Genomic DNA, 12390 nt, shown 5'->3' on the forward strand with positions numbered 1-12390 from the left:
GGAGAAAAGAATTTCACTGAATAAAATGCTTTAAAATCAATAATATTGATTTTATTTTTCATTATGCTATTTAATTCAATTAAAACATATCATTTTTCCATTTACATTACACCAGGATTGGAATTTTTAGCCAAATGCCATTGGATTTGATGTGAATACAAAACCATCAATTATGGCCTCAAAGCTAATGATAACTATTTTTAACTATTTTAACTACTTTTTTCATAACGACGACAAATCCAATAAAGGCTATTATTCTGACTCTGCTAACAGTGGGGAACAAAATGTATTTATGTGATACCAAAAGCATGAGCAACAAAATAAAAAGTGGATAAACTGGGCTTTATCAAAATTAAAAATTTCAAATAACAAAGTAAAAAAACAACCCACAAAGTGGGGAAAACTTTTTGCAAATCATATACCTGACACAGGACTTAATCTAGAACATATAGAGAACTCTGACAACTCAATGAGAAAAAGATGAACCAATTTCTAAATGAGCAAAAGGGGTTCTGTATATATTTCTCCAAAGAAGATACACAAACAGCCAAAAAGCACATGAAAACATACTCTATCCGTAGTCATTAGAGAAATGCAAACCAAAACCATAATGCAATACCATTTCATACTCATTAGGATGGCTAGAATCAAAACGTCAGACGTAACGAGTGTTGCTGAGGATGTAGAGACATCAGAACAATCACACAAAGGCTAGTGGGGATGTAGAACAGTGATGCCACTTGGGAAAGAGTGGCAGTTCCTCAAATGACTAAGCATGGAGCTACCATACAGCCCATCAGTCCCACTCCCAGGTATACACCCAAGAGAAGTGAAAACATTTGTCCTTGAGAAAACCTGTATACAAATGTTTACAGCAGTATTAGTCATAATAGCCAGGGGGTGGAAACAACCCCAATGTTTATCAACAGATTAATGGAAAAACAAAATGAGGTACGTCCATATCCACACGATGGAATACTCGGCCGCATAAAGGAATGGTGCTGCCATATGCCACAGTATGCGTGAACCTTGGAAATGCTAAGTGAAAGAAGCCAGTTACTAAAGACCACATAGCATAGGATTGCTTTCACAGGAAATGTCCAGAATAGGAACATCTATAGCTATAGAAAATAGGCCAGTGGTTCCTCAGGGCTGGGGGAGGGGAGCAAGTCTGGGGGGGGGGGGAGCTAAAGAACACAGGGTTTCTTTCTGAGGTGATGAACATGTTCTAAAATTTACTGTGGTGATGGTTGCACATGTCCGTGAATATACTTAAATCCATTAAATTGTAGTTCAAATGGATAATGTGTATGGTATGTGAATATCTCAATAAAGCTGCTTAAAAACATATAAATTGTCGAATATAACCTACAACACAAAAACATCTTGTATTTGTTACTGTGTTACAAGAACAGACTGTACCATTCTTGTAAAAGAGTGAAAAAGATAAATGTACATAGTTTCATTACACTTACAAGATGTTTACCATTTCTCAGGATGTGATCCAGAAAATATAAATTAAGTAAGAGGTTAATAGATGTTTGGGCAGGAAAAACAAACCCCTGGTCAAATAAGTTTAGGAAACTCTGGCTTGAACCACAGTTTCTTTACCATAGGATGTCTCAGCACACAAGCATTTCCCAAACCAATTTCATTACAGAACTCATTATTTATAAAGAATCAAAAGACCAGTTCTAACACCCTTTAGAAAATGCTCCTTTAAATAAAGGACTGGTTCTGCTATTCAACATTTGTAATTAAAGAGTAAAGGGGGGGAGGGGGGATGAATCGTCCATCTGTTCCATAAACATCACGGAGTACCTACTACACGCCAAGTACTCTTGGTTGTAGATACTGGAATTACAGCAAAGAACAAACACAAAACCTCTGCCTTACATTATAAAGGGTAGGACAATTTTTTTTAAAAGAAATAGTGCCCAGTCCAGAACATCTACTTGAAGAAGAGTCACAGGGACTGGATTTACTCTCATGCATGAAACAACTAAAAAAGAAAAAAAACAGACAAAATCTATGAAACAACAGCATAACACTCTGGACATCAGAAACTAAAGGACAGTGATCAGAGATGAGATGCAAACAAGAGGAGTCCCAGCTTACAGCCTGGAGAAAGGACCCAGGCCACAGCACAGCAACGAGATCCCAGACAGAGCCCAGGGGTCTCCCAACAGAGTGGAGGGGCAGCTAGAATCTGTAGGGCAGAGTCCGAGAGAGGAGAAGCCTGGAGACCTGCAAGGGGTCCCTCATGGGTGCCCTATCAAGACAGAGATCACTCCACTCCATCTTCCCCCAAAATTGTCTCCTACCCCTCACACTCACTCCTGGGTAACTCCCCCTCCCTGAGGCAACCACTGCCCAGTCCTCTTCTGCAATGAATTAGTCTCGCCTGTCCCTGAAGTTCATATAAATGGAATGAGACAACAGGCCTCTTGCGGGGAAGGAGGGTCTGCCCTCCTTTGCTCAATGCAATGTTTCTGCTGCATGTATTAACAGTGCACGCGTCCCACTTCAGCGAGAGCAGAGTTCTGTCATACAGGTACACCACAATTCCGTGGATGGACACCTGAGCTGTTTCCCCTTCTTTGGCTAATACGATAAAGCTGCTACGCATATTCTCAAACAAGTCTTTCTATGAACATATATGTGCACTCCTTCTGTGTAAATACCTAAGGGTAGTAAGGCTGGATTACAGGGACAGATGTGTATGCTAATCTTGTGAGAAGCTGTCTGCCTGATTTTCTTACACAGCCACCAGCAACGTCGCGCATTTTGACTGATCCACACATTCGCACAAATACTGGATGCTGTCAGTCTTTTCACTTTCAGTCATTCCGGTAGGTGTGTATGGCTCTAATCTGCACTTCCCTGATGACTACTGATGGTGCCGAATAGTGTGCTATGTGCTTTATGAAATGTTTGCTAGCCTTCTGCCCACTTCTTACACAGGCTGTCTATTTTATTATTGAGCCGGGGGAGGTGCTTATGTGTTCTGAATATAAATCACGTGTCAGATATAGGTTTCACAAGTATTTTCTCCCTTTTCACTTTATTAATGTCTTTCGATAAGCAAGAGTTTTAAATTTTGATAAAATCCGGTTTTTTTCCTGTTCTGGTTATCTGTATGTCTGGTTTATTCTGTCTCCCCATACTAGAAAGAGCATGGTTTATTTTATCCACCCTTACATCCAAAGAGCCTAGAACAATTCCAAGCACATATAAGGTACTAAAATAAACAAATACCTCATTGTGGTGTAAGAAATGTCTCTTCCCCAAGTATTCATAGGTAAAATGAAATATGTCTGAGATAACACTTCAGAACAGTCCAGCAGAGGGGCACAGTGAAGGCCATGTGCTGAAAATGATTAATGCTGAGGGACATTTACATGGAAATCCAATATATTATCCTACCAACGTTTGTATATATCTGTGTATGTACATGTTTGAAAATGCCCATAACTTATGTTTGACATTTTTTAATGTTTTTCCTAAAATGGTGTGAATTCTCTTCCTTTCCATGAGGAGTCCAACCATGTCTCCCCCTTCCAGCACTCCTACGACACACTACCACACTACCTTCACTGTGGACACTGGCAGGGGATTCCTCTTTAGAAGTGTATGTGCAGAACAAACACTAACTTAGGGAGGACTCACACACATGCACTTATGCAGAGTGAATGTTCTAATGATGGAACACACTACTACATTTTTTCAGACAAAAGAGGGACAACTGCATTAATATGCACACACAAAATAATGAAACCCTTTATTATCTTCTATATAATGCCTCCAAAATTTTTAAAAAAGGAGAAAATATTTCTACACTTGTTATTTCCCAATTGATTTTTTAAAATAATGAAATAATTCAACATCTCATTTATCAAGAAAGAACACTGAACATTCAACAAATATATACCGAGGGCCTACCGCATGAAGGTAACCATCATGCTACCAACGCGTTCTTTGCCCTCACCAGGCTCTTGTTCTATTAGGAGCCATGTGACATACACGCGGAGGAATTCTAACACAAGGCCACGTGTGAATGTGTGGGACAGGCTGTGTAAATGAGCAAGGACTCATACTTCCAAGCAGAATATTTGGCCAAAAGAGCAAAAATATCATCTGAGCCAAACGTTGAGGAAACTGAAACTGCTTTTTTCTTTTTTTGACAGAGCAGGTAGGAACAGTGAAATAAGTCAGGTAGAAGAAAGGGATTAGACAAGGCCACACAACACCTGCAATGCAAGCACGCAAGACTGTCGTCCACAGTCTGAAGAGCTATGGCACTGGCTTTCTACCCCAGAGCAACTGAGAACAAAAGCAGAGGGTCAACCAAGACATCACACAAGGCTTTGAACTGAAAGTTGGAATTTATTCAGTGATGCCAATGAAGAGTCACCAAAACACAGCACTACTTTAGGATGATTAATTTTTCAGTATGCACGGCATATCACAGGTACAGAAATTACAGAAAGAATGCCTTCCAGTAGTTTAAGTAACAAGGCCCAGAACTAGAATGATGTCAGTAAGCAGGAGTGTAAGATGATTTAATAAATATCTTAAAGTGGTCTAGAGGAGATTAAACAGAAATGAGAATATTTATGCTAATATAAATTAAACAGAAGAGTCTTCAACAGAAAGATTATTAGAACAAGCACCAAACTGCCAGTGGACATGGGGGAGAGAATCCAAAACTCACCCAGCTGGGACAGTTTAAGTGCTCATTTTTCCGGAGGCAAATTTCATTCATTCACTCAACAAATATTTCTCGAAAGCCAACCAGAAAGCACCTTAAATTTTCTCCGAAACAAAGCAAAGGAACAGGAAGGGACTGGCTGCCAACCATTAGAGCAAGTCAGTCGTAATCTCCATCTCTTCTCAAAGTGCTGGTATCAGCAGAGAAAGAGAGTGAGTCTCAGGTCTCCTCCCAGAGCAAGGTTTCAAGATTCAGAAGACCTAGGAGGTGTCTACACTAGAGTAACGGGATATATTATTAAACCAATCTTCCTAAAGCATATGTTTCCTATACGAATCCATCCATTACCATTCAACACACCCTCACTGTGCCACAAAGATTCTCAAATATGCAATTCCATTTATAGTAGGTACTCATCCACATTCCCAGCCAGTTGTTCCTTGAGTTAAAAAGACAAAGAAACAAGTAAGCTGCATGTAACTTTATCATCTTCAATTTCACCTATAAATTATTAACTCACCAAGAATCTGTCATGAAAGAAAGTTCCTGCTCTAACCGAAATAGTCTCTGCTATGGTTTAAAATTCTTTAAAAAGCTGCAAGAGAGAAATCAAAACACTCGTATGCTTTTTTTTTTTTTTTAGACACTCATATACTTTTTAAGAACAAAATCAAACAAATCAATAGCAGCCTTCTGATGACACCTGGTGGCCAGTGCTCACAGGAAGTTTCTTTCAGCCTTTTAAAGAAAGAACTTCAGGAACTACTCACCCATTCCACGTGCTATCTTTACTCTGGGGCAGCACGCATGAAATCCCTCCCTTCACCCTCCTCCCTTCGGTTGTACTTTTCACTCGTTCCAATCCCATCTTCATTTCTCTCTTCGTCCCTTTTCTCCTTTCTGACGTGTACATGTGCAGGGAGCTTGAGCCCTGGCTCACGCATGCTCACTTTCTCCCTTACACACTCACACACACCCTCTCTCACTGGTGTGACAAAGCCACCCACACTAGAAACCACCTCTCCCTGCCTCCACCCCATGGCATCTCACCCCTCACTCCTCCTGCCCTCACCCCACCTGGTGGTGCAAGCAGTGTGAAGTCAGCCTGTGTTGGCACCAGGCCAACAGTAAAATCACAGCAGGGGACACATGTGCAGGACGGCAGGGGACACATGTGCAGGACGGCAGGGGACACACGTGCAGGACGGCAGGTGCACACACACACATGCATATATAAAAACTCCCAGTGGGCTTTTGTCCCTTCCCTTTGGGAAGTTCAAAAAAGAATGAACTCCAGAAATCATTAAGATCTGACAGTAAGGATTCTCTCCTCCCAGAAGGACAGGGTAAGACAGGTAAGACTTCCGACAAGCCTATTATGAGCTGCAAAAGTGACAAGGGCGTGAGACAGGAATACATGGAAACCAGTGGACTACTCAACTTCTTCCATCTGCCACTTCTAACTATATACTTCCAAATATGGAGTTGCAATTTGTAACAGAGACCATAAAATATTAATGTCTGATCCTACAAAGAAAAAAAATCACTTTTCTCTGAAAATGCTTATAAGTTGAATGAACTCTTCCATGACAACAGAGTATAATTTAACACCCTAAAAACCATTCACTAGATAACACCAGAGACAACTTGACCACTAGGGATAGATGTGTACGTAGTTGCGGTTTATGTACCATTCGACCAGTGCATGAACACTTCAGTCCAGTAACACCCACATCCCCGTTGTCCATAGAACAGGCCACACTGCATTCCTAAGTAGTAAGTTTGAAGGCATGTCCACTTCCTCACCCAGGAAAAGGCCTGTGGGTGTTTAAAATGAGTCTACAGGGGGCGCCTGGGTGGCTCAGTCGTTAAGCGTCTGCCTTCGGCTCAGGTCATGATCCCAGGGTCCTGGGATCGAGCCCCGCATCGGGCTCCCTGCTCCGCGGGAAGCCTGCTTCTCCCTCTCCCACTCCCCCTACTTGTGTTCCCTCTCTCGCTGTGTCTCTGTCAAATAAATAAATAAAATCTTTTAAAAAAAATAAAAATAAAAATAAAATGAGTCCACGGATCGTCTGACACTCCCTTCAAAGGACGAACCCTCATTCTCTCCCCTCGGTGTGGGCTGGCCTCGCTGACCTGCTTGTAAGGGACAGAAAATAGTGCAAGTTGGGTCTCTGACTCCGGAGACCAGGTCATAAAAAGCACGAGCTTTCCGCATGCCCCATCTCTGGCCTGCGTGTTGCGAGGTCATTCTTGCAGCCTCTGGGTGGGGAGGCCCACAGGGCAAGAGACGCAGCTCCTGCCAAGAGCCAGAGAGGACGGGCGCTCCTGCCAGCAGCTTCGCCAGCCCCAGGCCGGGCTACGGGGGACGGCAACCCCCACAAGAGCCTGACTGCTGGAGAAACCTGGGGTCAGAACCTTCCTGACCCACAGAAACCAGGAGGTAACAGACGCGTGAAGCTTCAAGCCACTGAGTTCTGACATAATGTGTTACGTAGTGACAGAGAACTAACAGAAGGCCCTTCTCTCCTGTCTGCCTTGGCAAGAACAGATATGGCTGGCTCAATTTCACCCTCCTTCATGTATATTTTATATACATTTCCTTTCCTATGTGCTCCAACCTTTAACAAGAATCCTCTGTGCTAGCACGGTAAGATTAAGGTACACAGGAGATCAGCACGTGTTCACTGAAATACACTGTTTGAAATGCATTTCAAGAGCACAACTCCTACCAAACTTCTCTAAGATTTTAGAACTTTCATCAACTGGCATTTACATTTATACCTCTTCTACTACCAAAACCAGATCTGACACAGCTTACAACGAAAAACTGATATAATAAAATCAGGAGTTATTGAAGAGCTAACTAATAAAGAGACAAAGTAGAGTTTTAAATTTAGATTTGTATGGAATAAAAGCAATGTCTTAATGGTTCCCGAAAAACCTGCTCATTTGGATGAAGATGTTCACTTGTAGAGGCCCCTGGGATTGTTTACCAAGCCACCTGCCCCAGAACTAACGTAGCAATGAGTTCCTTTCCAGCTAGTCCCCAAACCTGATGAGGCGGCCCACGGAACGAACCCGGGTACAGCCACGGGCCACGTGACTCCCTCCTTCCCCCAGCAGGACACAGGCAAGCTCCGGAGACCTGGGGGCCTCTGGCCCAGGACTCCTCGTACCTGATTAGGTTCCAACTCCAAAGTACCTCATGTACCATCTTCAGCTTAATCCCAACAAAGAACCTTCCCTGACCAGATTCCAAGGACTCACTGAAGATGAGCAGGCCCGAACTATGTTCTCCTTGGCCCGAATGGTAGGAGCAAAGTAAAACTATCTGATGGGAAAAAAAATTCTCACTCAAGTCAGAACAGAATTCTGCTTCTATTCCAGGGATACCCGTATTTTATTTCCAATATCCAATTAACTTTTGCCTGCAAGTTAAAAATCAGAATATGTGCTTAGTGCCTAAGACAGAGCTAAAACAATCACTAAAAAAATGATATTAACAGGGACCAAACACGGTGACCACAACAGAATAAAAAGACCATCATCCCTTTCATTACCAAAGATTTCCGCCTTTTCCAACACTACTTATGAAAACGTGTTAAAAGCAACATAAAACAACAAATCATGGGATAAAAATAAACTATAATAGCTCAGCCTCCTTACCTGGCTATTTCGTTTTTTTGTTTTTTTTTTAATCTTCCTATACTTCAAGTACTATTTTCCAAATACAGTAAATTGATCCAGTAATAAAGTTAATTTTAAGACGATCTTATATCAACCATCTCTGACAAGTGCAGCTTTTGCAGAAATATTTTACACAAAAAGTTAAAATTTAATATATCTTTCAAAAAGCATTTTTTTAAATCAATGCTTGTTAGTATTTCCATCTAATTTTTTTAAATTTATTTCAAAGAAATAAAATTTTTATTGGAACAGGAAAACAGGATAAAAGAAGAGAATGAAGATTGAGTAGAGAATGAAAAAGTTCAATGCCATTAAAAGCAGACACATAGGATCCTTGGTATCTTACACCATTTGAAAAGGTTGTTTTATTATCAATGTAACTAATCACAATGAAACCATCTCTTACAACTAAAGACATTATAATGAATTTTCTTTACAACTACAGAGAAATGGGATTTGCTGTTTCACATCAAACAGAACAGGCTGTATAAATTCTTCTTCCTATTTATTGTAAAATATAATTTCATCTATAAAATCAGTCATGAAATATTAAAACTGAAACAACAGAATTTATATCCTTTACTTAATTTAGTTTAAACGGTCTATTCACTAAAAAAAGCAGGGGGAGGTAATGTGATAGAGCCTCTATACTTTCTCATTAAGTGTTTCCATTAGACCCTTTATTTTCAAGAATTTATAATACAGCCATAAAAAAAGCATTCCATGATAAAAGTTAGTATACTTTCCTCAAATTTGCCTTTTATCTTTTTCAAAAGGCAAGAGAATGAAGCACATGCATATGAAAGCTGAGGAAAGAGATGGAGGAGAATAAAAAGAAACACGTTAATATATTTACTCTGAAAATTTTAAACACTAGTGAAAAAGAACATTAAAGTGCAAGGAAGGAAGCCTTTGTTTTCATCCCAACCAGTCCAACAATAGGCTGAAGAACGCTTGGTAACCACTGACCCCAAGCCTCAGAGTCCTGGGTTAGAAGGGAAGAGAAGGAGAAAGACCCCTACATTTGAGGAGAAAACCCCTCAGTGACAGTAAGTAAGGAGCTGCTCAGCACTCAACCAATAGAAAACATACTCTTGGGTATGGATTTTTTTTTTCATCCCAGCAGAAAAATAGGAAGAAAAAGGGGATTTCCAAATTGAGAATCTGGGAGAAATATAACAAAAACACATCTAGAGACACATTCCAGAGTTCTTGGCGAGACTGCTTCATCAGGTCCACTGGGAAGAGCAGGGGATTGGTACAATGGCTCATCACAGAGCTGCAGGGAAAAAAGACTGAAACTGCTAATTTGGGGAGAAATCTGGAAAACACTGTAATTCCAAATGTCAATAAGCTAGCACATGATATAAAACTATCAAGCCTCAAGACATTTGGAATATAAATTACTAGGTATCAAAGATGTGAGTGTTAAGAAAGTATATTTAGAAAGGAGAAAAGTCTTCAGTATTCACAATTCACAATTTTTAAAATGGATGTAGTTCTGACCAAGTCCATTTATATACCAAAGTTAATAGTTTTTTTTTCCTCTGGGTGGCAAAATTATAGGTAACTTTCTCTCTTCTTCCTGACATTTTCTTATACTTTCTAAAATATATCACTTTGGGGGGAAGACTGACAGGGACACTTTAAAAAAAAGTCTCTACATATGGTGGAAGTAATGGAAATTGATGACTCTCAAGAAACTCTCAAGAAAAAAAGAGAAGCCCTAATACAGGAAATACATTCATGATTGCGGTTCTTGGACTAAACTCAGAATCAAAACAAATAAAAGGAGAGTTAAGGGCGATGTTTGGTGAAATGCTCAGGGACCTCACACTGACACTCAAGAATGGAGGGAGGTGGGTGGCAACAATTAACACACCCTTAGCACCCAGATCTTGGCCTCCAACACCATCCCCGCTAAAAGGAACCTGGCAGCCCCAAGAAATGGCAGATTCTAGGGCTGGGGCAGGGTAGATGTACAAGATGAGCCTGGAGCGTTTTATGTATTATGTCAAAAGTGGAGAAATGCATTAAAAAAAAAAATGTGACAAAGACACAGGAGTCAACTAGAAGGGGCTCCCACTGGCCAAATCTGGGACAACTGGAGCACCAAATAATTAGGCACCATTAGACACAGGAATGGATAAGTACATATTGACAGTTGGGAGACAGACAGACGGATGAACCGATGGGCAAAAGATGGCTCTGCATGTGTACTAGGATGCTGAGGGCCGACTGGTAAATATGGAGAGTGAAGGACATAGAAAATCATACTGGCAAAGACTGCATCAGGCAAGAATCATCAATGGATGCTAAATCTAGAGGGGGATAATTTTGATATGCAGAATGTTTAAATGGTGATAAAGCAACTGCTTATCAGTTGCAAGGGAAGAATTAAAAAACCTCAGTAATTGGTGGATAAATCAGCAACACCTTTGGGGGGGGATGAAAAAAATTAACATCCTCAAGGAAGGGCAGACAGACATGGTATGCCTCCAGACAGAACACCCTTAGAAGGACAGGACACCCATGCAGCCATGCAGCTAAGAATGCAAATCCTGCAATTAAACAAGAGGAAACAGTAGACAAACACAAAGTGAGGAATATTTTATTTTAAAAAGAAAAAAAAAGTGGAAAGGACTACATTCTTCAGCAATGCCAATGTCATAAAAGACAAAGGCTATGGAAATATTCCAGATTCAAGGAGGCAAAAGAGACAGGACAACGAAATGCAGTGCCTGTTCTCAGACTGGATCCTGTGATGGCAGGGAAAAAGTGCTAGTAAGGACATTTTAGGTCAACTGACAGAAAAAGACTGTGATGATAAACTGTATATGTTAACTAACTGGGTTAAGGGATGACCAGATAGCTGGTAAAACATTACATCTGGGTGTGTCTGTGAGGCCATTTCTGGAAGGGACAAGCATCTGAATCAACAGACTGAGTAAAGATCATCCTCACCAATGGACAGGGGCATCGCCCAATCTGCCAAGGGCCTAAATAGAACAAAAAGGTGGAAGAGGGACCAATTTGGTTTTTGTTTTAGCTTGAGCTGGGATATCCATCTTCTCCTGCCTTCACACTCCTGGTTCTTGGGCTTTCAGAATCAGAATGAAACCACCAATTTTACTGTGTCTCCTCCCGGCAGAAAGCAGACTGTGGGGCTCTTAGCACCCTAAGTCATGTGAGCCAACCCCTGTAACAGCTGCTCATCTGCATCCACACATACATACGTAGCCTACTCTGTTTCTCTGAAGAATCCTGACACAGATTTTTGTAAAGGCAGTTCTGGAGGAGAATATTAAGGAAAAGTTTTCTGACTTGGTTCTGGGATTTCTAGAATTGGCTCTCTAATCTGATTAGATTAAAAGATTCTAATGACTCCGTTTTCAGTATAAAGAGAGCACTTCTATTTGGTCTATGATGAGAACTAATTACAGATATACAAAATATCTGCATTGGATACTCCTAATCAACCACTTACATGAATCAAAGAGCTAAATGACTCTATATATGATACTAACATTTCTGGAAAACCATGGAATATAATGACTGGTTGGTTGGCCCTAATGTCCCTGGACAAAATGATGAAAGAAAATGATGAGCTCGGGGAGTCCAAGTCCCAGCTCAAGCATAGCATAAATGACCTGAGAGCTTCCAAGTGTGCCCTGGAGGAAAGCCTGATCTCCTACAGCTGCCTGGCTGAAAGTGCTGCGTATCAAATGCCGACCATCCTTCCAAGATTGGCTACATCAGAAAGCAAGCTGAATGCCCACCCTTACAGGGGTGCACTGTTAATCTGAGGGCACTAACTGGGAAGGACCCAGGCCTCAACGCTAGGATGGGGACATGGAGGAGGAGTCTGATAAAGCTGGGGATACGGAGTCCCTAAATTCTCATACGTCTTCTTTGCCAGCAGAAGAGGCCTTCCCAAACCCAATAGTGCCCTCATGCCAGTTCCTATAATAAATCTCATGTTTTATATA

At 41.0% G+C, this 12390-nt stretch overlaps 1 protein-coding gene across 1 annotated transcript in view; it reads right to left on the reverse strand.

The window, feature by feature from the left end:
- The window catches only part of ZNF407 (zinc finger protein 407), a 433444-nt gene that overhangs the window by 411485 nt on the left and 9569 nt on the right, over positions 1–12390 (reverse strand). The window lies entirely within an intron of this gene.

The sequence above is a fragment of the Mirounga leonina genome, unplaced genomic scaffold (assembly GCF_011800145.1).
Source record: "Mirounga leonina isolate KUSES-001 unplaced genomic scaffold, KU_Mleo_1.0 Mir_93, whole genome shotgun sequence".
Taxonomy (NCBI): Eukaryota; Metazoa; Chordata; class Mammalia; order Carnivora; family Phocidae; genus Mirounga; species Mirounga leonina.